Source organism: Oreochromis niloticus, linkage group LG17, assembly GCF_001858045.2.
Source record: "Oreochromis niloticus isolate F11D_XX linkage group LG17, O_niloticus_UMD_NMBU, whole genome shotgun sequence".
NCBI classification, from domain to species: Eukaryota; Metazoa; Chordata; class Actinopteri; order Cichliformes; family Cichlidae; genus Oreochromis; species Oreochromis niloticus.
Genome location: NC_031981.2, coordinates 18,598,183 through 18,622,420, shown reverse-complemented (window position 1 = coordinate 18,622,420; position 24,238 = coordinate 18,598,183). Strand labels below are relative to the sequence as shown.

The window sequence follows — 24,238 nt, the reverse complement described above, 5'->3', positions numbered from 1 at the left end:
CGCATCAGAATCGCTAAGCTCCGACAGCGTGTCTGTCTACGTGCTGTCGGGTGAGAAAGCCGAGAAAGACAAAGCTGATTCTGATGCGTCGGGTTGCTCTGTGTTACATCTTTGTGTGGAATCCGTGTGCCTGCTCTCATTTGCTGTTTAGTGGTTGTTAAAATAGTTTTGTGAGCTTTAATCTGAGAAACTAGCATTTCTGGTAAAACACGGTTATATTTAAAAGTCAATTCAGGATTTAATGAATCGATATCGCTTTATTCAAGCTACTCACCTCTCTCTTCCACCTGCACTTTCAACTGGACCACGGCCAATCAAAGAGGTCCCGCCCCTGACTATCTCTGATTGGTTTAGTCCACGATAGGGACATAATGTGTGTCTGTTGTGGACCACATGGAGAGTTGCAGAGATTTTTTTTTTCTTTGTTACCCAAACAGTTAAATATTTTTTTTTAGTCGCACCATTGAAAAATTTGGTCGCAAATGCGACCAAATTGGTCGCACTCTAGAGCCCTGTCTACAATCTCAATCCTTCAGTCACTACCCCAAGCTCAGATGTGTGCAGAGGGCGGAGGCCCTGGCAGTTGGAACCCTGATTATCGAAGCTGGCTACTGGGACAGGGAACTACACCTCTCTTGGAGAAGGAGCCTGAGTGTGTTAGGTTGAGACGATAGTGAGTAGATGTAGCAGATTGGGCTCTGGAACACTGTGCTACCTGTACGCTAGCATTTTTAACCAGTATGTGAGGGAGTTATTTCCCTGTGATTCGGGTCAGAGGACTGTTCTTTATAGTTGTTTGTACTAATGCTCGGCAATTGAGGCTGTATGCATCAGGCTCTACGCCACCAAAAAGGCCAAAGCCAAGGCAAAGGGCCAGTCAGGGAAGGTGAACATTAATTCATCTCTGGTGGAAGACATCATCAGTCTGATGAAGTGAAGGAGGACATGACCACTAATTGCCGAGTACCCAGATTACCCAGCCTCCTTGGAATCACTAGGTAGGGGGTGCTGGATGGTGCACCATCGGGTGAATCCGTCATCCTATTGGAGGACTTCGGCGCTCGTATAACAATGACAGTAAGAGGAGTTGGACTTGTGTCAAGGATAATGGTTCAGAGTGTCCAAATCTAAAGGTCTGCTCTTCATGAATTAATCCCTCTAAAAATTGCAGAGAACATTTCTGTATTTTCAGTCCACTAACACAAACTTTGGTCACCACCCACTAGATTTGTCTCCTTGTGATTTTTCTACTTCCAAAAAGATTAACAGAAGCTGCTGTTCTGATAAATTGAAGGCGATCCAAAGAAAATCCCAGAGACAAAAGTAAAAAAGGGACAGAACTAGCCTACATGGAGTGCTTGAAGAATAGGAGCCCTGCTGGAAGGAGACAAGAGATGCACAGGAAGATTACCTTGAAGGGATGACTGTATAAGTATAAATTAGTTATAAATAACAGTCTTAAGAGAAAAGATGGTAACAAGTGAACATTTGACAGGAATGCAAAGTATTGTTAATTTATGTTTTTTCCCCCTAATTTATCTAATTATTTAAGATCAAGGAAACAAAAACAAAGTCTGCATCTGCTATGGTTAAATTTTTTAAAGTATTGTGATCATATACATGTTTTCTAAAAAGAAACAAAAAACTAAGAAGTTAGTTTTCCAAGTTTTGTGGCAGAACCCCAAACTTAACTTTAAGTAGATAGTTTTTAGTTTTCTCTCATTCATAATATTTTCCAGCTTGTCCCATACAGGGCTCTGAACCAACCAGCACCCTTCACGGATTTTTTTTTTTGAAATTCTTTGGCATGAAACAAGTCAAATGCAAATATGCCAGATGCCAGCAGGAGCATGTTCAGTCCAAAACTATTGATACTGGCCTTCAGAAGCCCATACTGGTCAAACTCTATTTTCGGCATCCTTTACAGGCAACATGGATCCCTTTCTTCTTCCATCCATTGTCCCTTCTTCCCTCCTTCCTTTGTTCCGTTCACCAGTGTCCTTCCCACCATGTTGTCATGCAGAGCCAGGCGGTAGACTGTAGGCCTGCTGACACTCTGTTCCATCGCTCAGACCCACACTGTCACCTGCCTCATTAGTGCTGAACTGGTGGAGAGAAGACACACAAAAATCTGAAAGCCACGTGAAACGCGCACACACGGTCAACAAATGTGAATGTACGCGCATGCTGCCAGATACACAGCCAGACATTCACATGCACAGGCAAGCATCCATACACTCAACTGAGAATGAGAAAAAATAAGGAGGGAAGAACTTGTTCTAGGTCACTGATATGTGTGTGACAGCAAGCCAGAGTGTGTGCAGCTGAAGTCTTTTCACTGAGCCAACTGTCTTGCTGCAACAGCGGGTTTTGATTTTCCTCTTGTCTGACAGAAGTGACTTACGGCCATACCGGTGTCTGTTAAAGACCCCAGGACCCTTGAACAGGAAGCGATGTGTAGAAAATCCAGATAATACACAAAAACGTCCAGCAAGCAACCCTGTAGCTAACATTCAGTTAACATGGGCTGAGAGCAATTTTTCTAGTTTTTCTGAACTAAACCTGCCAATAGCCCATTTGCTGTGCCAATATTCATCTTTTGTACATTTTACCATTTTCATGCTAAAAAATTATTCAGTGTTTTGTCCTGAATTGTGTTCTTGGCAGAATGGAGCGGCCTCTGCAAAACAGCAATTATGAGACACAGAAACTCATCACTAAAACGAGACATTATAATAGTAATGATGATGAACACATTCACGCGTACTTGTGTGGAATCTGATTAAAATGTCACATTAGAATCAGTTCAGGTTGAAGGTTCCAGCATAGACGGCCAACGGCGTATTTATCAACTACGTGGTAAAAGCCACATGAGGCTATAATTCTTATTAAATACCAGAAAACAAAATAGATGGTAATATCAAAAACTGAACAACAACTTTGCTCTGCTGTCCTTAGATCCTTACCATTAGTGGGCATCAGTGGCGTCATTTTAGAATTCACTTCCGTTTTCACTTAATTCCAACAGGCCAAGACTCTCAAGTCTTTTTATTAACCTAACATTTTGTTTCTGTTTTCTTCCTTGACAATTACTTTAATTCTACACAACTCCTCAGGTGAGAGGATTTGATTTTCTCTAACCAATGACTAGAAGCCAATGTATATGGCAGCTAACAGTATTGCAAACAAACAAAAAAAATAGTTTACCCTGCTCCTCTTTTTGCTGTCCAACAGCCATGCCTCGGGGGTCTTGAAAATAGGCTGGCACCATGTAAAGTATCCCTATCATAGCACACAGCTACTTGACAACAGCCTGACAGTTCCACAAATATGGCTGAATTTTAAATTGTTAGTCTTCATTGGAAACAAATGATTAAAAAACAAAACAAAAAAAGGGTTTTATCACAATGCCAGACAAATCTTGGAGTGCATAGACTTAAAGGTTTGGATGGGTTAAAGGTTTAGCGTTTGTAAGTTCTCATGTAAACGAAGAGATGAAGCCATGAGAGTTTCCACACTACCTAAAGAAAGCATGTTCACTGAATTCAAGTATCAACTTGGGCTGCGAGAGAGAGAGAGACTCCTACTCAAAACGATTACTTTTACATGAATCAAAAGTAGACATTTTGAGTAGGAGTCTATAAAAAAAAAAAAAAAAAAAAAACCTACAATTTTATATTCTTGGCAGAAATTCTGCTTGGCAGAAATAATTCAGATTCACATTTCCTATTCATTTCTTATTTGGTAAATGCACAATTTGTACCCCCACAGACGATAGGACCAAAAAAAAGCAAACTAAACTTGATGACTCACTTTTTTAAAGCTGGCAGTTAATATCTGGAGTTATGAAAACAGTGATTGCATGAATGATATCAGAATTTATTTTGAACACTTATGTAGTTAAATTTCTTGGTCAGAAAATTTTGAAACTGGTCAAAACAATGGACAAGCAAATTAATGAAACAAGGCCCCTGATGTAGCTAGCTAGTTTGTTTTTTGTTACTGTGTAATTGATTTGCAGGGTTAAATAAAAGAACTCTATCATTTAATGCATATTACAGGTAGTAATTCTGATTTACTTCAGTGTCCTTTACAATCTTAACAAGCTATTAAAAAGCTAGCTAGTGTGGAAAACACAGGCAGCCAAACTAGTTTGGTAATCAGATCCTAGCTCTGCATCTGCCCTTCTTCCTTTCTTTCTTTAGATGGTGTCATGATATTCATTTAAATAGTGTTTTGGGAACTGAATGCTTCTAAGTTTACACCTGCAATATATTTAGCTACACTACACTTCTTCTGTTACTTCATTGTTGCTGCTCTGCCTTTGTGGCCCTTTGTAAGCTACAACCTAGCTCACCTTTAGCCTCCCTGAGAGAAAATTGGAGATGTTTTCAAAACCCAGAGGTGAAACCCGAGACTCAACACATGTAGTGGAAGAGAACATGCCTGTTTTGTGTTATACATCCCCTTCTGGTGGTTTTAAAGCTGTGTTAAAGTAGAGTTGGTGTGGGAAAGGGAGGGGGCTCTTCATAAACATGTGGCCATGATAATCTATGGCACAAACTGACTGGCATTTCACAACAGCCCATTTCTGACATCTTAACTCTACTTCAAAACCCCCTTCAGACTCATAACACACTCAGTTGGACCTGGAGGTCTCCTTTTTGTGAATGCACATGCCTGTGTGTGTGTGTGTGTTGCAGTGTGACTGTCCATCAACCCTGCAGGTCAGAGGAAACAGATGCTTAGTGAGGCGCCGGGTTTACACAAGACCAAAAGGATCAAACTCAAACCACATCCAGCAAGGAGATTATTGCTCAACGACAGTCACACACACAAAAACAGGAAGCAAGTTATACTGTTAAACTCCTGTGTTAGTTCTGTGATACGTGAAGTTGCTGAAGTACACAACAAGCTGATATCGAAAAGCCTCACATTTATTGAACCATTCAATCACACAACAGATAATGAACAATTGAGAGGTCTTGGAAAAAAATGAGTTGTGTTTCAACACTATGTCAGTTTTCTCACATTCAGACAGCCAGCAGTAGTTACACAAAAGTGGGCACAGCTTTTTGGCTTAAGCACCCTATTAACGTGTCATTTGGTGGGGTAAATTCTTTGTCAGTATAAAGGCTATAAAAGTGATGATTCAGACCTGAGGCTCAGACTCAGCCACTTTCATGGCATGATCCATTCTTCATGACTTGCAACAAAATACTTCCTGGCTCAAAACAGAGTGAAAGGTGCCCAAATTTTATCCGCCTTCACTGCAATTTTCACACTTTGCAAAGCAAAACAAACTGAGGGCTAGATCGGATCCTTTAGTGGATTTGTGCATCTTTAACACCCCTGCCATAAAACATCGAATAATCCATCACCTATTAATATGAACCAATTTTAAATGGTTAACAATTTAGTGAATATCAGTGTTTCCTATTTGTTTTATGCATTTAATATAATCATCACAAAAATTTGTAGAAAATCTGCTCCCTTCAGAGTGTGGATCATCTGATTCCATATCACCCTCTTTTCCTTATGCATGGGAGCTCAATTTTAACCTTCTTTTGTCCAAACCATCTCAGCCTCACTTCTCCAACTTTGTCTCCAAACTGCTCAACCTGAGCTGTCCCTCCAATACTTCTGATTTTATCCATCCTGTTTACTCCAAGAGAAAATCTTAGCATCTTTAAATCTGCCACCTCCAGATCCTTCTCCAATGCATACTTTATAAAAGGACTCCATCCATCATGTAAACCTTACGTTTCACATGACGTTAACACTCATCTCCACCAACTCCAACCTTCCAGCTTACTCTTCTTCACCCCTTTGCATTTTTACCTCTTCGTCTCCAGTGCATACCTCCACCTGCTCAGACTGTTCTATTCACACAGTGAAACATTTTGTAACTTTGTGTTTTTGGAAGTGCTATACAAATAAAGTTATTTTCATGATCTTGACTGAAACTCAGATAGTCCTTCAGAAATTGCTGCAGGATGGTGCAAAATGACATAGGCATTAGACGACCTGCTGTTTTTTATATATATATATATATATATATATATATATATATATATATATATATATATATATATATATATATATATATATATATATATATATATATATATATATATATATATATATATATATATATGTAACCAGACTACAAACACATGGCAATCAGTGGAGTCGAGTCCTCTCTATTGTAAAGAGGTGTTGCAGAAAAAGAGTTGCAAACACTCATTGTTAGTACAAGGTGGTTTTTACTGACCAATTCATAAACAATTTAGCAGTTGCCAAATTGAAAATTTGAATTCCTGTACAAATCCTTTCTGTGGTGATTTAGATGTTTCACAATGGTGAGAATGAGTATGTGCAGTTTGGTACAGCTCCTGATCCAGATGCAGATGAATAACATTTATGAGAACTGTATAACCTTGCTGGACGTAAACCGATGCTCTCACTGAGCATCTTAAAAACATCAAATATTTTTTGTGTGGTTTGCACAAAATTGGATGTTGTCAGTAAATATGTTCTATCTGCAGGTTAAATAAAATCAAAACTGGCCTTCAAATCCCCATATCAGTCCACTATAAGAACCAGCTGTTAGTGTCACAATCTGACAAACAACAATGGCTTCATAAAAATGGAATCCTCTCTACCCCGCTCGCTCTCACTCTCTCTCTTATATACACACACACACACACACACACACACAGAAAGACCTTTTCGCTTTGGAAACAAGCATTAATTTGCACATGAACTCTTACACAACCGTCATTGTCATGTCTGTGTTGAGTCCGATAGAGAGAGGAAAGAGAGGAGGTGAGAATAATGAGCCGAATAACAGAGCTCTATCAGAGTAAACAAACTGCTGCCCAGGTCGGCGTGTTGTCAGTGTGTGTGGGAGGAGAGACAGGTGGAAACAATGTACTCTTCACCTGGGTTTAAGGGTTCTCCAGGCGGGGATGAGCAACGCTGGATAGCAGAGTGGCGAGAAAGACTGGAGAGGAAAGCAGGAGGGCAAAAATTCTGCTGAGGCCTCCAAACAGCACAGTTACTACAAGCACAGCAGGCGCTATATACATTCTTTGAGTTTGACTATATTATGTTGGAGAACATCTTTTATGAAATATCAGATATTGTAGACACAACTTCTCTATAGCTGAAAGGAACATTGCATTCTTGACATATTCCATTGTTCCCTAATGGTTTAGGTTAATCAATTCACCGTCATTTAAAGGTATTTCTCAGAGGTTCCCTGCCACTTAATATTTGTGTCACCCCCCCAAACGCTTGTTCTTTGTTTTCTTGGACAGTTTAAGTGCCTCTTGATGATTGTAATGGTTCCAAGGCTTTTGCATTGTGACAACATCACAGTTTCAACCCCTGTAGTTCGGGACAAAATTTTCAGATTTAAAGATGCTGACATGAAATGTCAGCCAACCAAAGCATAATTCAGATATATTAGTCATAATACTGAGCACTTTAAATCCTGGGTCAAATGAACTGTGGTGTTCACACAGCAAGGTGACAAAAGAAAAACGGACTGTAAGATGCTCTTAACAGAAGCATCCAGAGCACTCCTCACAAAGATTTTCAAGTTCTGTACCTGTACAGTTAATGAATACCTCCCTTATAAAAGATACAACCTCTTGTATTGTGTGCGTGTGTGTTGATGGTGGTGGAGTACACTGATTAATATGCCACTCCAACATTTCAAATACTACTCTGTTGTGGTAAGATTGAGTGTCATTAAATGCATTTCACATCCATATAGCATGCAGGGCTGACAAAGAGACAGACAACCATTTGCACTCATGTTCACACCAATTTAGAATCACCAACTAACCCAACCCCACAAACTGCATGTCTCTGGACTGTGAGAGGATGCCAGAGCATCCAGTGAGCATGACACTCATGCTCACTTCCAAGGGCTGCATCTCAGTGCCTTTCTTCCACTCCCAGTGTCAACAATGAGCAACACTGGTTAGCAGTAGCTTAGAAATGGAGTCTGGTAATCACTAATGTAAACAAACTGGATCTCACAACAGCAAACTTCAGCACAAACTCCATGGCAAAACCCAATACTAATGTGGCTTTGGACACCATTCCTGTGGCCAGAGTTAGTGAGAAAGCAAGCTAAGGCTAGCCAGCTAAATGCTACTTTGACTATCAAGCAGTTTTGCATGAAGTCATTGCCCATGGTTACAGGTACTTTAGCCATCAAAAGGCTTAAAAACTGAGTACACACCATGATTCAGTAGCTGGTAAATCAGCTTCTAGCAGTAATAATTTGAAGTTACCTTTTTTTGTATGATTTCATCAATTTCAGACATCATTGTGAAACAATTTTTGTCCACTCTTCTTTTCAGCTTTGCTTTAGTTCATTGAGGTTTATGGGGATTTTCTTACACACAGCAATGTTAAGGTCCACCACTGCATTTCAATTGGGCTGAGGTCTGAACTTTGAGGCCACACCTTGACTTAATTGTCCTATTGCATGACCAGTTTTGGCCAAGCTTTAGTTGTCAGACACATAGCCTTGCATTTAATCTAGAATACTAGACTCAATGACTGCAACGTCCCCGGGCGCTAAGGTTAGAAAACAAGCTCAAATCATATCTCCACCACCATGCTTGACAGGTAGTATGATGTGTTTGTGCTGATATATCTTGGTTTTCTCCAAACATGGTGCTGTGCATTATGGCCAGACATCTTCATGTTGGTCCCTAAAGGACATTGTTCTAGAAATCTTTGTTTGGATACATTTTGCAATGCTAGGCTATGCTAGCATAATCGTTTTAGAGAGTGGAGGTTTTCTCATGGCAATTCTTCCAAAAATTAAACGTTTTTCTAATTGTACTATCATAAACGGTAATATTGAACATGCTAACTGAGGCCTATAGAGTCCGAGGTCTAGCTTTTGGGTGTTTTTGCGGCTGAGCAAAGCCTGGCGACTGTCTTGAATGTTTTCCACTCGTGAATAATCTTTCTTACTGTAGAATGATAGACTTTAAATTGCTTGGAAATGACCTTATAACCCTTTTCAGATTGATGGGCAGCAACGAGATCACTGCGGAAGTATTTCCTCCTAGGAAATGTGTTAATGCATAACTGATTTTTCCAGACCAGCAAACTGACAAAACATCTGCTCGTGATCAATTAATACAGTGCATGTGATTAGCAGTACCTTTCACCCCAACCGGTCACAGCAGATGGCCGCCCCTCCCTGAGCCTGGTTCTGCCGGAGGTTTCTTCCTGTTAAAAGGGAGTTTTTCCTTCCCACTGTCGCCAAAGTGCTTGCTCATAGGGGGTCATATGATTGTTGGGTTTTTCTCTGTATTTATTATTGTGCTATCTACTGTACAATATAAAGCGCCTTGAGGCGACTTTTGTTGTGATTTGGCGCTATATAAATAAAATTGAATTGAATTGAACTTACCCTCTCAATTCTATGGAAAGTGTAAGAGGGCACTTTTTGGCTTATTTTTTGTTAAATAAATAATGACATGGAGTAGTATGTCATGTTTTTTAATTCATCTGAGGCTATATTTACATAAATTGTAATCAGTCTGTAAATACACATGTACATTATGCTCGAAATAAAATACTAGATAGAGATGTTCAGTATTGTTATAGTTGAAATTAAAAGCATTTCTATGCAGTGTATATAGCACATACTATAGGTTGTCTATAATTAACCATATGGGCATAACAATGATTTTTTAAAAAGATGTTCCTGAACAGGTGGTTACCTGTTGAAGTGGCTTTACATATTATTCTCAAAGCAAAATGCATGGCCTTTATAAATTAGTGTCGCTGTAGTCATTAACTTAAACAGAAATAGTTTCATTGCTGTACTTTTATTCAATGAGTTGCATAATTACAGTTTTTGAGTGAAAAAATAAAAAGCACTAATCCTTGTGTACATTCAAATGTACTGCAGACATTTTCTTCTCTCGCACACACAAACACACACACCATGCTGGGCCTGTGGTGCCATGCCAGAGCGGAAGAGCTAGTCGAGCAAAACCCAGGGCAGCCTGGGATCCTGCCAAGCCCAGCTGGTGGCACAAGCAACTGATGGGAAGAGAGCAAAGAGGAGGAAGAGGACGAAGAAGAGTAAAGGAAGGAGGGGCGCAAAGGAAGGACAGAAGCCAGGAGAGTGAAATGGTTTGGAGAGTGCTGGTGAAAGAAACTAACCACTCTGGAAAGCAAAGATTCTGGCATGATGAAGAAAGAGAGAGAAAAGGCTTTAGAGGGGGATGGTATGCACGCAAACATGCGTATTTATGTATGCATGTATGTGAGAGGTATGTGTTTTGTGTGGGAGGTAAGAGATGATATATTGGAGATGGAGGAGCAGAGTAAAGTGGAGGGCGGGGGGACTCGAGTCTATAAATTCTGAATGCCACTAAATCTTTCCATTATCCACCGATAAGGCAGTGACAGATGTTTCTGAGCCCAGATAGAATTTAAATCGTTCAAGTTTGGCTGATAGCAAGGGGTGAAGAATGAAAACAGATAGGTGGAGAAAGACAGACCGAGACAGCAGCCAAGATAGAGACAGAGCACTGTAAACATCCTTCGCTTCTCCCTTTCCCTCCCTCCCTCCTGCACACTGCTCTCAGCTGGAGGGTGTTGCCCCCATCGAGGAGCTCTGACAAGGTCAGGGGTGAGGCAGCGCCGCCCCCAGGATGAATTCAAATGAAGAATGTGTGTTTATAAATGTGCTTGAACTGCAAAAAAATGTTTGTGAATATGACCGGTGGCGTGCAAAATAACTTGCATACAACTATGTGGGTGTATTTCACCGCTGGTGCTGCTGTCAGGTAAAAGAGAACTTTTATTTAAAAAAAAATTGTATACTTTTCCTTAACTTAAAACTCAAATATGCGGTTTTAAAAGTCACACCACAAATATTCACCGTATATTTTAAATTGATGCAACAACAACGCTTTCCTTAACAAAACAGAAAACCATCAGAAACAGCATTCAGATCAATGGATGCCAAATCTCCAGCGAAACCGATTCTAATGAAATTCTCGTAGGTGGGTTAGCAGCTTCGTGGGGCAGGATTTACCGACAGACACCACCGCTCTTGAGAAAAGGAGAAAAAAAGCCTTGGGAACGTTTTATTATTAAAAAGAAGCTGATGCAACACTCTGCACTGAGGTTGAAAATACACACAGACTCAGCACCGAAATTAATGTTGAGACAACCGCTTTGTGCATGAATTTTGAAATTACGAATGTGAAAATCATTCTGCTGTGATTTCAGCGTTCATCTAATCATACGTTAGCTTTTTGGGGGGGTAAAAATATTGAAATGATGTTAGGCTTGAGCCAGAACAGCACTAAGAAATGCCTCTAGAGAGATAAACACACTCCGATAGTTCTCTGTTCAGTCTTAGAACGGCAATGCATAAATCAACTGCCACAGAAAAAACCCCAGACAGGTTTTATAAGCATTATGTGGTTACTCGTCTCTATAAACATACCAATATGAAGAATCTGTAGGCAAGAGAGAAGCTTGTCAATACCAAAATCTTTTTGCTTTTCATTTGTAGATCAGTTGCAGTCCAAATGCTATCAAAGAACCAGTTAGGTAGGGTTTAGTTCCATACAGTTACGCAGTATGTTTGAGGAGCCATGCACAATTGAAAATGCAATATAGAATCCATCTCAAAAAGACACAATGATTTTATTTAGCTTAGATGGCAGACTAACCTGTGGGTTATCGGATTATCAAGTTAATACATTTTCTGTCAGTGCTAGAAAGTTATTGACAAATGCCAAGTTTGCATACATAAGCTAAACGGGCCATAGTGAAGTCCTGCCAATGACAAACAAATACATGCAAAGAAAAAATAACTGCTAACCAGTACCTTTTCAAAGTCTGCCAACAGATGTCCAAGGATTTCATGTCATATGTACAGGTTATCATTTGCCTCGTTGATTGGTTGTATAATGTTAGGAAGATTGGTCTTACCTGTCATTGTGCCACTTTCGTTTCTAGTTTCTCAGTGTCCCACACCTTCTATATTCCCTCTCTCTATATGTCATCATGTTTAGTGTTAGTTTTCGTGTTTCGGAGGATTAATTTTTTAGCATTAGCTCAGTTTTTTAGTTACTTCCTGTTTTAATTTGCTTAGTTTTCTTGTGTATCTGGTTTTACCTTCTGCTTTTAATCTTTTCCCTCCTGTCTGATCATCTACCACACCCTTGTGTATGCTGATTTTCTCCACCTGTGTGGTGTTCCCACCTGTGTCTCATTCTGTAATCAGCCCACAGTGTTTATAGTCTTATCGTCCCTTATCGTTTGTTGGGTCAGTGGCTTGTTCTTCATGTTTCCATCTCACCTTCCAAGTACTTTTTGTCCATTTTTGTAATACTGTGATGTTTAACTAGGACTCTTTGGAACCTTGGCTGAAGATTCATGTTCATGTTTTGTTGATTTCCCTTGCCTGCAGATCCAGCTTTTTGGTCCTCCATCTACCACAGCATTACAAATATGACATATCATGGAGACAGAAGGGGGGATGGAGAAGTGGAGAAATGAATGATTGCTTGCAATTGTAAATACATGCTAAATGCTAAATGAATGGGCACTTATATAGTGCTTTTTTAGACGTAATGAAAACTCAATGCCCTTTTAAACAGAAACATTCATAGAGCTTTATTCTATGCATTTAAGCACTTTATTACATATTCATCAAGGGCAATTTGGGATTCTGTACCTTTTCATCTTTCTGTATCAAGGACAGTGAAATATACACCAGAAGCGCTGCCGAGTGAACCGCTGACCTTCTGCTCTACCTCCTGAGGTACGAGTCAGGGTTTGAGAGCATTCAAAATCAGTGGTTTTAGTACTTTTAATATTTTTAAAGCTGTTAGCTGCTGTGTGTCATATGTCTTTAAAAAAAGCTATTTTAAATTTGATTTATTTGCACAGACACAGGTAGTACTCACAGTAGCTTGTATAGATTTATAGCTGCTCACAACCAAGTTGGCTTCAACATGCTGATAGATTTTTTCCCCCCTCCATTTCAACTGTTTTTTTTGGTAAAAAAAAAAAAAAAAAATGTATAAATGACTTGTGATTTTTATTATTATACCAGTAAAAATGCAAAGTTAAGTTCAATTATCGTGAGTCATTGTGTTTCAGGCAAACAGTCACACAGCCATGTGTTAACATGCCGTTAGTCTGGAGGTTCTTGACCGTGATTACATACACAAAGTAAACTGACTCAGTGTGTCACCCTCAGTGTAAAGCTTCAGTAAGTTTTGTGGCTCTAAAATTTATTTTGGTCAAAATTTTGATGGTAAAGGTTGCCGACCCCTGCTCTAGCCATATGTGTTACACCAGGTCAGACATCAAAGTCCTTACCTTAGCCCCTAACAAATCTCTTTCTCTACAGGCATAGGAAAGGATCATAGGAGTGCTATTGTCAAAGTACATTTGAGCAGGCTTTGGTTGCAGGTAAACAGTCCAATGTGGAGAAAAATATGAGGTTTGCATTTGCAAAAATTCAATCTTGAAACCATCATCTATCATATCACAGTGTTTTAGCTTTATAAAATGTATTCAGAAACTGAAAATAGCAAACATTACACAAAGTCTTGGCCTGGATATCTGTTGACTACACTGACAGCGCTGAAAAACTTTCTATTACCCTCAGAGTCTATGCCACCAGATGGGTAAATGGGTTCACAAATTGCCCTTACCCTATGGAATTAAATCTAAAATCAAGATTTACCTACCAAACAGACCTTAAAAGGGGTCTAAGGGTCCTCACTTTTCTTATATGTCCTCAGTCAGGTAGTCAAAACCTAACCAGTCCCTGCTTCTTTAACTGGACATTGCCCAAATGTCTGTTATGGGATTTTTGTTAAAAAGGCGAACTGAGATATCGGTCAGTAACCCCAGTTTGACACGCTGTGTGTGTGTGTGTGTGTGTGTGTGTGTGTGTATGAGAGGCATGTGATCTCACTGTCTCCCTGCGTGAGAAGAGAGAGAGCAGAGCATACTGAGTCAGTGTTCAACCATGCAGCCTTCTTGGAGACACACTCACAAACAGCCCATTTCAACATACGCACACACACACACACACACACACCCACACACCAGTCTTTGACGACACACACCATGCTAAAGGAGACCATTGTCCTGTGGTGGAATACAGACGGAGAGTCCAGAGGCAATCTTCACAGGAATCTGTTCGGAGAATAGTCTTTACCACACTCCACACAGAAAGCTCCTCCCTCAGGACAGCAGTTTCTCCACTGCCACATTATGCATTTCTGGATAGCAACCTATCTCTGCCTACAAATCCTTTACTTTGGAGGGTGCTCGTGACCACGTGATTAACGAGCAGCAATAAGGATGCTTGCCAGCATTGGCAGAGATCAGAGGTCAACTTTGCTAGGGTTCTAAGGTCGCTGCCGCAATGTGGGGAGCCACTGTGCTGTCCACTGTACGTCTCCAGGAGAAAAACCCACTGGACTTCATGAATATTACATGAAAGCCCTGCCATGACAGGATGGAGGGGAAAACAAAAGGGCAAGATTTCATCTAAGAGAGAGGGAGAGTAGGGAAAAGACGAATGGAGGAGGGATAAAGAGGGTCCTGTGAGGCTCAACAAAGACAGGCTTTATAGCAACGAGGGTCAAATGGGCGTTTTATTCATGGTTTCCCCCTACACACTGAGAGGAGCTCCCTTAGGACCCTTTAAAGGAGAGAAGATGTGTATATGTGTGTGTGTCTGTGGGGGGGTCAAACAGTTTTCCCTCCTGGCTGAGGCACACACTTGAGACAACCTTTGGTCCCCAAATATCCACACTATCCTGTTCCAAGTGACCAAAACACTACACAGAGCTCGTGTGTGTGTGTGTGTGTCTGTGTGTCCTTTGGGTGTCTCTGTGTTCTGTCATTTTTTATAGCCTTAAGCTCCTTATTCCCAAGAGTCTGGCAGGTATGCTTTGCTATTTCCTCATGGCTCTAACTCTGTGTATTGTTCTGATTGGGACAAGGTTAGCAGCAGATGTTCAGTCTGCAGCGGACTGCCAGCGTCGCGGACATTCCTCAGTGGCGCTCGCTGGCAAAGAGCTGACTCCATGTTCTTGAGCAGAGCCAACACTGAGTCTGTATTTAACAGAATACATCGCAATGGAGGAAACTGCAGAAATACCGCCCCGTTTTCCCTCCATGTGCAGCACATAGTGCTGACAAAGTTAGCTATTTGACAATCAATTGTCATATGATTCTGCACAGAATATTTTAGCATCTTTCAGTGTGATGATGTGCTTCTACACCTACAAGCTCACTGCTTTGATACAGTCTTAGCACCATCATTAGGATGACTTTTTTCTACTGCCAGGTTTTTTTCTGTTTTGAGTGAAAAGTTTTGTTAAACACACTTTACACATTTTTAGTGACTTGTTAGTGAACACTGTGAAATACTTTAATATTTTGCAGCAAAGGAGGCATGTATCTAGGTAAAGCAGAATAAGGATAACAAGGAGAGTCAATATTGGGATTGTATTCATCTCCCTGAATAAATCTCACTGAACAAGCAACCCCTCTGGGTCTGAAAAAAGCCTACAAAGCAGTGCTGAAACAACACTTCCTCCAATGGTCATTTGAGGCTTGGCTCTAAGGAGATGCAGTCCTCGTGGATTCCACTATTAAAATGACCAGTTTCAAAGAAAACATGAACATATTTACAGCCTGGTTCAAAAAACCCTTTTGGTATCTATAGTCCGTTTGCCAATCTGTGAAAATATAATTGTTTTCCGTGGGACTTTTTCTGTCTCTCACATTGTTTTGGAGGGATATTGGTTCACTTTTCTTTATGAAGTTGCTTCATTTCATTGAGATTTGCAAACATTTGTTTATGCACAGCTCTCTTAAGGCCCCTTATATGTATTCATTGGCACACAGAAGAGTTCATGGTCAACTGAATGACTGAAACATGCCCAGGTACCATGGCTGCAGAACAAGCCTAAATCATGCCCTGAGAGGCCAAACGGACTGCAACTTCAGAAAACACTTGCAAAAAGAAAAACACTTGCAAAAAGAAAAATGCTGCAAAAAGAAAAATGCTGCAAAAAGAAAAACACTTGCAAAAAGAAAAATGCTGCAAAAAGAAAAACGCTGCAAAAAGAAAAATGCTGCAAAAAGAAAAACACTTGCAAAAAGAAAAATGCTGCAAAAAGAAAAATGCTGCAAAAAGAAAAACACTTGCAAAAAGAAAAACGATGCAAAAAGAAAAATGCTGCAAAAAGAAAAATGCTGCAAAAAGAAAAACGCTGCAAAAAGAAAAATGCTGCACAAAGAAAAACGCTGCAAAAAGAAAAATGCTGCAAAAAGAAAAACGCTGCAAAAGCACACAAAGCACAACGGAAATAGGAAAAAAGACAACGGAAATGTTTCTGGGGAGACAATAACCGGACGGACCAGTTGCACGAACCAAAACATGTATGTATGGCTGTATCCCAATTCAGGGACTGTTTCCCAATTCAGGGTCTGCAGCCTTAAAGTACGCAGCCTTAACGGTCCTTAAGGGCCGCACTCAAAGACCGCTGAGGCCGGCTTGTAGGCTCGTGAAATGGGACGGTCTAGCCTCCGTCGCGCTGCCCAGGTTGCCTAGCAACCATGATACTAACAGCTGGAAACGTTTCATACAGCTTTGTTTGACAGAAATGAAGGAGAACATATTTTGTACATTTGTTTCTACATGAGCTTTGTGTGATTTGATAAGTATCTGAGGCTGATGATTTTTGGGCTTCATTTCTGTACTGAACAGTCATTTAAGATTAGCTAGTAAATAACAATTAGCTCATGTTGTTCATGAGACTAAAGTCATCTCACTTTGGTAATGTAAATATAATATGGCCAATATTTTACTAATCATTATTAGTTATTACAGCAGTGAACATGAACTCTGTGCCAAACACTGAGCTTCAGTAAAGATTCAAGTTGCATTTATTTATATTTCCTATCACCTTAAATCTTCACTCAAAGACAAGCATCTTTGACAGTGTATATATAGATGTATTATATATAAGAGACAAATATTGTTTTTTTTAATATGTTGGCATTACTAAATTTGGCTCAATGCTTATATATATGTGTGGAAGAAGCAAATGTACGAGCTGTGATAACTGTTTCTGATAGAATGAAGAGTAGACTGAAATATTAAATATTCCTTTATTGGGTGAGAAAATCAGAGCATGTCATAACTGCTTTAAGTTATACAGAATAGATATCAGAGCCTTAAACAGGCTGACTTCTGCTAAATGGATCAAACTGGGCAGAAAGTACACAAACACATAACATCCTTATAGAATATGATGTAACACTATAGATCAACTTACCTCAGAATATATAAAGCATATAAACAATTACAGCAATATGATGCAACAAACACAGCAGTGCTACTAATCCAAAATACTCAAAGCTTCATAGAACTGAAACAAACATTTATTTTTAGCTCCATTCTGCTGCTGATACATACTTTAGGTTTCTGAACATTAAACTTGTTGCTGCCTTTCATAGTGTGTAACTTGAAGGCCCTGAGTACTTTCTCCCACACTGAAAACACTGGATGATAAAATTATTTGAACATTACCTAATAAGACTGATTCAGGACAGACAATTAGTTATTTTAAACTTTTCTAGCAGTCCTTCACAAACAGGGAACAGTCTGTCTATTCTCTCCATCTGTCAGCTGCTGCTGGCTCTTCCTCCTCCTCTTCCTCACACACTGCTGAGTTTGTCCTGGTGGATCATCAGGGGTGCAAAGCCTCACAGATGATGTGCAGCAGTGGGTCCCTCAGTCTGTCCTCACTCTGGACACTTGCAGTCGTCACACATGGAAATCAAATGTGTGATAAGCTGCAGGATTCAAACACAAGTGTAACTTATAAATACATGTTCATACTTTTATTCCACAATCAGAGAGAAAGAAACAGAGAGAGAGTGCAGGACAGACAGACAGGTGACAGTCTGAGGTGTACACACTGCTACAAAACAGCACAAGAGAAGGAGGATTTAGTGTTTGTGTTATTACGAGTGCTAAACAAGAAGAGTTCCCAGATGGTCCAGTGGACACATGTGTGACTCCTGTGATTAAAGCATCTTTCTTTCAGCTTAACGAGTGAACCGTCAGCTCGTTCAAACACACGTTAAAGTCCGTTTGGCTCGACACCACCGAACAGAGGCAGCAATATAACATAGCTAACATTAACAGTGCAGTGAATCCTGCTTGTGCCGTCATATTCAGGACTGCAAACCGAGCAGCATCACTGACTTTCAGCTTGTTGTGTTTGTGGATATATGACTGACTTTAATTATCCACAAAATCATCAGATTCTCTGTAAGATTAAGGTCGACTATCTAACGGCGTATAAAGTAAAGGCTTTAAAACAAAGTAAATGCTGAAAGTACAAACATCGCTAATGTCACATAACTTTGCCGGCATGTGGCCAACAGTAATGTTTTAATGTTCCTCATTATTAAACATTTGCACATAAATAAGTGACATAATATTCAGAACTTACTTTTGAAAGTTTACTCTTTGGCCGCTCCACTTCTTTGAAGTGTCTCCCAGTGCACTTGTTAGCATGTTTTGGTTCGTGCAACTGGTCCGTCCGGGTATTGTCTCCCCAGAAACATTTCCGTTGTCTTTTTTCCTATTTCCGTTGTGCTTTGTCTGCTTTTGCAGCGTTTTTCTTTTTGCAGCATTTTTCTTTTTGCAGCGTTTTTCTTTTTGCAAGTGTTTTTCTTTTTGCAGCATTTTTCTTTTTGCAAGTGTTTTTCTTTTTGCAGCATTTTTCTTTTTGCAAGTGTTTTTCTTTTTGCAGCGTTTTTCTTTTTGCAGCATTTTTCTTTTTGCAAGTGTTTTCTGAAGTTGCAGTCCGTTTGGCCTCTCAGGGCCACCGTACCTCTCTACTACCGAGCTGACAGCTGGTATGAGGCGGTTGAAGATGTGTGTGGCTTGGGCCAAACATGAAACCGTTAATTACAGCTAAACAGTTCAACTTTGGTCTCATCTGTCCAAATGAGATAGTTCTAGAAGTCTTTTGCTTCATTTAGATGCTCTTTTGCAAAGCTAAACTATGCTAGCATTATCGTTTTAGACACAAGAGTCTTCCAAACAAGCCATTTTTCTAACTGAACTGTCATTAACTTGAAGACTTAACATTCTGAGGCCTGCAGAGTCTGAGATGTCGTTTTTGGGTTTTTTCCTGTTTCTCTGATAGCTGATAGTCTTGCACCCCACCGCGCGAAATTTGAAGCTTTATTTAGGATGGATGGTCCATGAATGAATGTGTAACGTCACATCTTCATAACAAAATATTTATTTTGTTATTATATCAAATGTGTGTACAGCTTATGTTTGTTAATGTTTTCGTGAAAGAGATTAAAATGAAGAAATCTGCGCATCGAGTAAACACGTCCACACACGAACAAAACACCATCACTATCTCTACATCATGGCACGGACAAACAAGCACTCTTATTTGCTTTATCACGATTGTCATTTCCCCTGACACCTCCTACCTATTTTCCACTATGTCTAATATGGCTGTAATCACCATTGTAAACCTTGTGTCATTGTGAGGACACATATAATTAAAAGAGGATTAGCAATGGACGGGCCCAGATGCCTTCTGCATGTAATTAACATTCAGACAATGTGGCGGGCATACAGAGAAAACACCTGTGTTTGTGTGTGTGTTTTGTGTGTGACGCAGCCGTGGCTGTTTGTGTGTATGTGTGTGTGGGCGTGTCTAAAGATGTGTATTGGTCTGTGTTTTTTGAGGGAGATTAGCCTCAGCAAATTCAGTCTGACATCAGCCAATCAGGGCCATTCAGGGGGCTAGCCAATCATCCACGGCAACACGTAGGCTGCCAGAAAATGGCATTAAAACAGGCAACATCTACATAGTGAAGGTGGGTAACACTGACAACAGTACAGGTATCGTTTAAAGGACAAAAGTACAAGAGTTTTCTTAGAGCCTTAGAATGCTTTTGAAACTATGAATGCCATATTTATATTTATTTATGCAACATCTGCTAAATTAAAAACAATGATAGCATTAAGCAGAACCTGGATTAGTGGAATAGCACTAGGACCATGGGATCACACATTTTTCTGACCTAAGCACTGCTCAAGTTGGACTGGGACCAAATTCCACTGTGCTTATGGGGTGTCTTCTTAAAGCGCCGGGTCTCACATTATGTGTGTAATTTCTTACAAAACCATGTGGATTCATTTTATTTTCATTTTTGATACAGACGGACATCAGCTGATGCCCTCAATTACAGATTAACAAATTCTATGCAGCAAAGTAAAAAGTTGGGTTGGTGCATCCCTAGTTTATGTGTTGCATAAGTGCGGTAGTGTTATTTGCATCTACTTAAGCGCCTATTTTGCAAACTTATTACATTCTGACAGATCAAATGGCACCAGGACATGCATTTGATAACCCGAAATTCACACGAGGTTGAGTCTTTGAGGATTCAAAGGACAATTTTCGTCCAAGATTGACTGTCATCAGACTTATATTGGTCTATCCTGACGTCAGTGAGTAACTGCTCCTGAGCTGTGGGATGGTTTGCTGCCACGTGATTATGCTGTGATCTGACATTGAGATGAGGGGATCGCAGTTGCTCTTTGCAGGCACTGTGACATTAAAAGGTGATCGTCTAATGGAATTGACCTTTCAGCTTTATCTCCCTATCATGCATATATGAAGAGGATGCATCCACGGTCTGCATCTCTGGCTGTATATATGTGTGTGTGTGCATGAATGTTTCATACGTCACAAGGTGGGCAGGCATGCATCAGAATGTGTGTCTGACATATTTGTGCCCCATATAACCGCTTGCACGCTTATAATTCAGTATCCCGGTGTGTGCGCGTGTGTAGTTAATGCCAGTGGGGTCGTCTAGCATTACTCGAATGACCACGAGATGAGGTCAGAGAGAAAGAGCACAGTAGAGACGTGAGAGTGTGTCACCCTTGACCTACAGGCCATTAGCTGATGGGTAAATAGTGTCGTCCTGCTGCTGTGTGGGGGGAGAAGGTGACTGTTGCTGAATCAAGTCATTTGCTGGTCTAATTCTAAAATCAAGAAGCTGGCTTTCTTCAAAGAATCTCCATTCCTGCATCACAGTAAAATGGGATAAAAAGAAACTTTAAGGAAAAAATATCATGAGGCACATACTGAAGATATTTTGGATATTCTGCATTGACAAATTTGGAGGGTCCACCTCAATCAACAGACACTGTCTTTTAAACTATTACTGAAGTGACCTTGATTTGCAAGAAGAGGCTGAAGACTAGTAGTCACATAATGGTTTAACATTTATTTCAGAGGATTTTCTTCTGTGAATAATGTGCAGGTCTGGATAAAATGCTATGTAATTTTAATTTCTACACAGTCGTCTGGCGTGAAAAGCGGCTTAAATCAACTTCCATTAAAATTCTTATGGCATAATTACATAGAGTACTGTATATTGTGTATCCAATATAATATGCTACAAGCAAAGTCACGCTCCTCGTGGCACTGAATTACTCTTGTAATGCTGCTTTCTATGCTTCTGGATAAGAGGCCAAACTCAGATAATAGAGTGCTGAAGGTTAGTTGTGATGCCGAGCGACGGGAAAAATAAAAAAAACATTGACCTTAACTTTCCTTCCATAACTAATGCACAAAAAAGTCACAAGGATGACACCTGCACCAAGTTCAGGTAATTTGAATAAGTTATTAATTGATATAACAATCACTGCGAGGCTTTCATCAGACATCAGTACAGTAGGTTGTCTTGCTAATAAGGTCATTGTGTAGAGAGATATTTTATTTAATAACACTTGCATGCTAAAAGTTACTTAAAACATCTTTATAAATAAATATATTTACATGATAAAATAATAAGGCATCATTTTTGCAAGACACTGTAACAAATTGCTGTAAAAATACATAAAGTACTGTTTTTTCAATTACTGGAAATGCTAATAGGTTTAAGAGTGATTCAAATAGTGATACAAAGTCTGCTGTTTAGTTTTACAGCATAATACAGTCCTTTTTCCTTTGTGATGCAGATGGTTATTATAGCTATTTGTTAGCTTTGACTGGTGTGGACATGTCCCATGCTTTCCACCATTTATGTGGCTCAGAAAAGTGGTAAGATTGAGCCAAAAATGAGCCACTGAGACTGAGGGGTGGAGAGTCCCGATTAATCACGTCTATAATCGGATGTGAGTAGTTGTTAACATATTGAATACAGCAGTATGTCTGCAGCTGTATGGTGGAAGGAGGTGGGGACTTGGGGCTATGGTGATATTATGTCATCTAAATTCAGGGTACATATTTGAGGACTTGCAGTGAATGTTTTACAGTAAAAAGCTGTTCATGGAGATTAACATAGCTGTGAAAGAACAAAATAACACAGCCTTCTATAGGAAACAGCTGACAGTATTTCACTTTAAGGCCTATTATAGCACAGTATCAACAGTTCAAAGCTGTTGCTGTTGATTGGAGTAGGCAGACTAAAATAACAGTGTAATGCCAGTACTTACTTACACCCAGTATTGTAATGTTACTTTGAAATTTGCAGTGTAGTGCTGAAAAGGCGAGTCTGTCATTTGTGTTGTGACAACGTCTCACCATCTTCAGAATTTTAATGATACTTGCTTAAATTCTTGTCCACGACGTACAAGTACTTCAAAAGGTTTATGCCACCGAAATGATTTACGTATTCCTGAACAGAAAAATTTACTTTAGAAGTTGAACGTTACGCTCGATTCATTTCTGAGTTCTCAGATTTGGATATTAATAATATAACTCATGCTGCTATTTGCCTACTAAAGATGTAATTTTTAGGTTTAAACAAGTTTTTGACAGATTTCTAACATATTTGTGTTTTTCTGGGTTTTTTTTTTAATGAAGTCTAACAGGTTTGTTAAGAACTGTAAGACAGAAAGGAAGGGTTAAAGAAGGCAGCACTAGCGAGCAACCATGCATAAAGCCCTTTGCTTTTTCGCTCTTGATCCCCAGAAGGTGAGAAGTAGACCTTTCTCTTCCATTTTCTTTCACTTCCAGTCTTATATGCCATTCTTATGTGTGCGCTGTAAATGATCTTGTCCGGTTCAGTCTTTATCCTAATTGGAAAAACATTTCAAAGGTTTTTTTTTTTTAAATTAAAATGATTATGTGAGTGTTGGCACTTTGCGTCCAAAGGGCTTGTCCTTACGAATGGTTTCCAAACACTTGCCATAGTTTATTAAGGTTCAAGGTTTTTAGTATTTCTTCTAGTCTTAAAAATCAAAATGAGAACTGGAGAAATGTTTGGATGTATGAGGTTTAGAGGCAACACTTGAACGTCCATTCCTCTTGTCTGCCACTGAGTGCTGAGTGGCTCTGACTGCTCTAAGAGAGCACTCTGCTTCTCAGGGCTAAATCACTCAGGACTCATAAAGAAAGGACTTGCAGCTCAAATGCCGACAGCGTTAGCTGAGCACACAGACAAATGGAAGCGTGGGTCATGTCTGTGTGTTTTGAAGGCCTGCTGCTCTGCTGCCTTTCTGTCAGAACATTTTTATTGAGCATAAACATGTTATATCAATAACCAAATGCATTAAAGGTGATGTTAAGGTATAGTTAGGATTTATTTTCATGTCTGTCCTGTATCTGGACATTTGTGTTACTTTTTGTGTCTTATTATAAAAAAACATTTCACAAACTTATTTTTCTGTGTGTCATCATAGTTTGAACTTCTTCAGATGTACATTATTTTTTATTTTTTGCATTTCTATTCAATCCATTGTTGACTGATAATGGAATACAGTGTAGTAGTGTTGATGCGGACATGAGGCACATACTTGCGGTCTTATGGACATTTTAACGTTACGTTCGATCCATTGTCATACCTAATGAAAAACAGGTTAATGCTTAATAGATGTGACTTAATGATACTTTAATAAACATCATGATTAACAGTTAATGCTGTAAAAGTTCTTATAAAATCACTACCGACAGTCTGAAAAAGACATTACCTGTTGCTGCAGAATGTGGTCAAATGAAACTATCAATAAAAATGAGCTGTGAGCATCTCCCTACTTGAACAGCATTTCTGTTTGTATTCCTGAAACGCCTGTCCTCCTAGATGTAAATAGATGGTGAAGAAGAAAGAGAGGGAAGACAGAGAGAGTCGGAAGAAG

General features: G+C 39.6%; 2 long non-coding RNA genes across 2 annotated transcripts; one reads left to right on the top strand and one right to left on the bottom strand.

Annotated features, from left to right (window-relative positions):
- Nucleotides 1-471: 471 nt before the first annotated feature.
- Nucleotides 472-13,881, bottom strand: LOC112842640 (uncharacterized). Its single transcript, XR_003214519.1, has 3 exons — nucleotides 13,770-13,881; nucleotides 11,998-13,058; nucleotides 472-2,105 (listed from the first exon to the last, which is right to left on the bottom strand). It is a non-coding gene; the product is annotated as an uncharacterized LOC112842640 (long non-coding RNA).
- On the top strand, nucleotides 12,329-13,370 carry LOC112842641 (uncharacterized). Its single transcript, XR_003214520.1, has 2 exons — nucleotides 12,329-12,374; nucleotides 12,479-13,370. It is a non-coding gene; the product is annotated as an uncharacterized LOC112842641 (long non-coding RNA).
- Nucleotides 13,882-24,238: the final 10,357 nt, after the last annotated feature.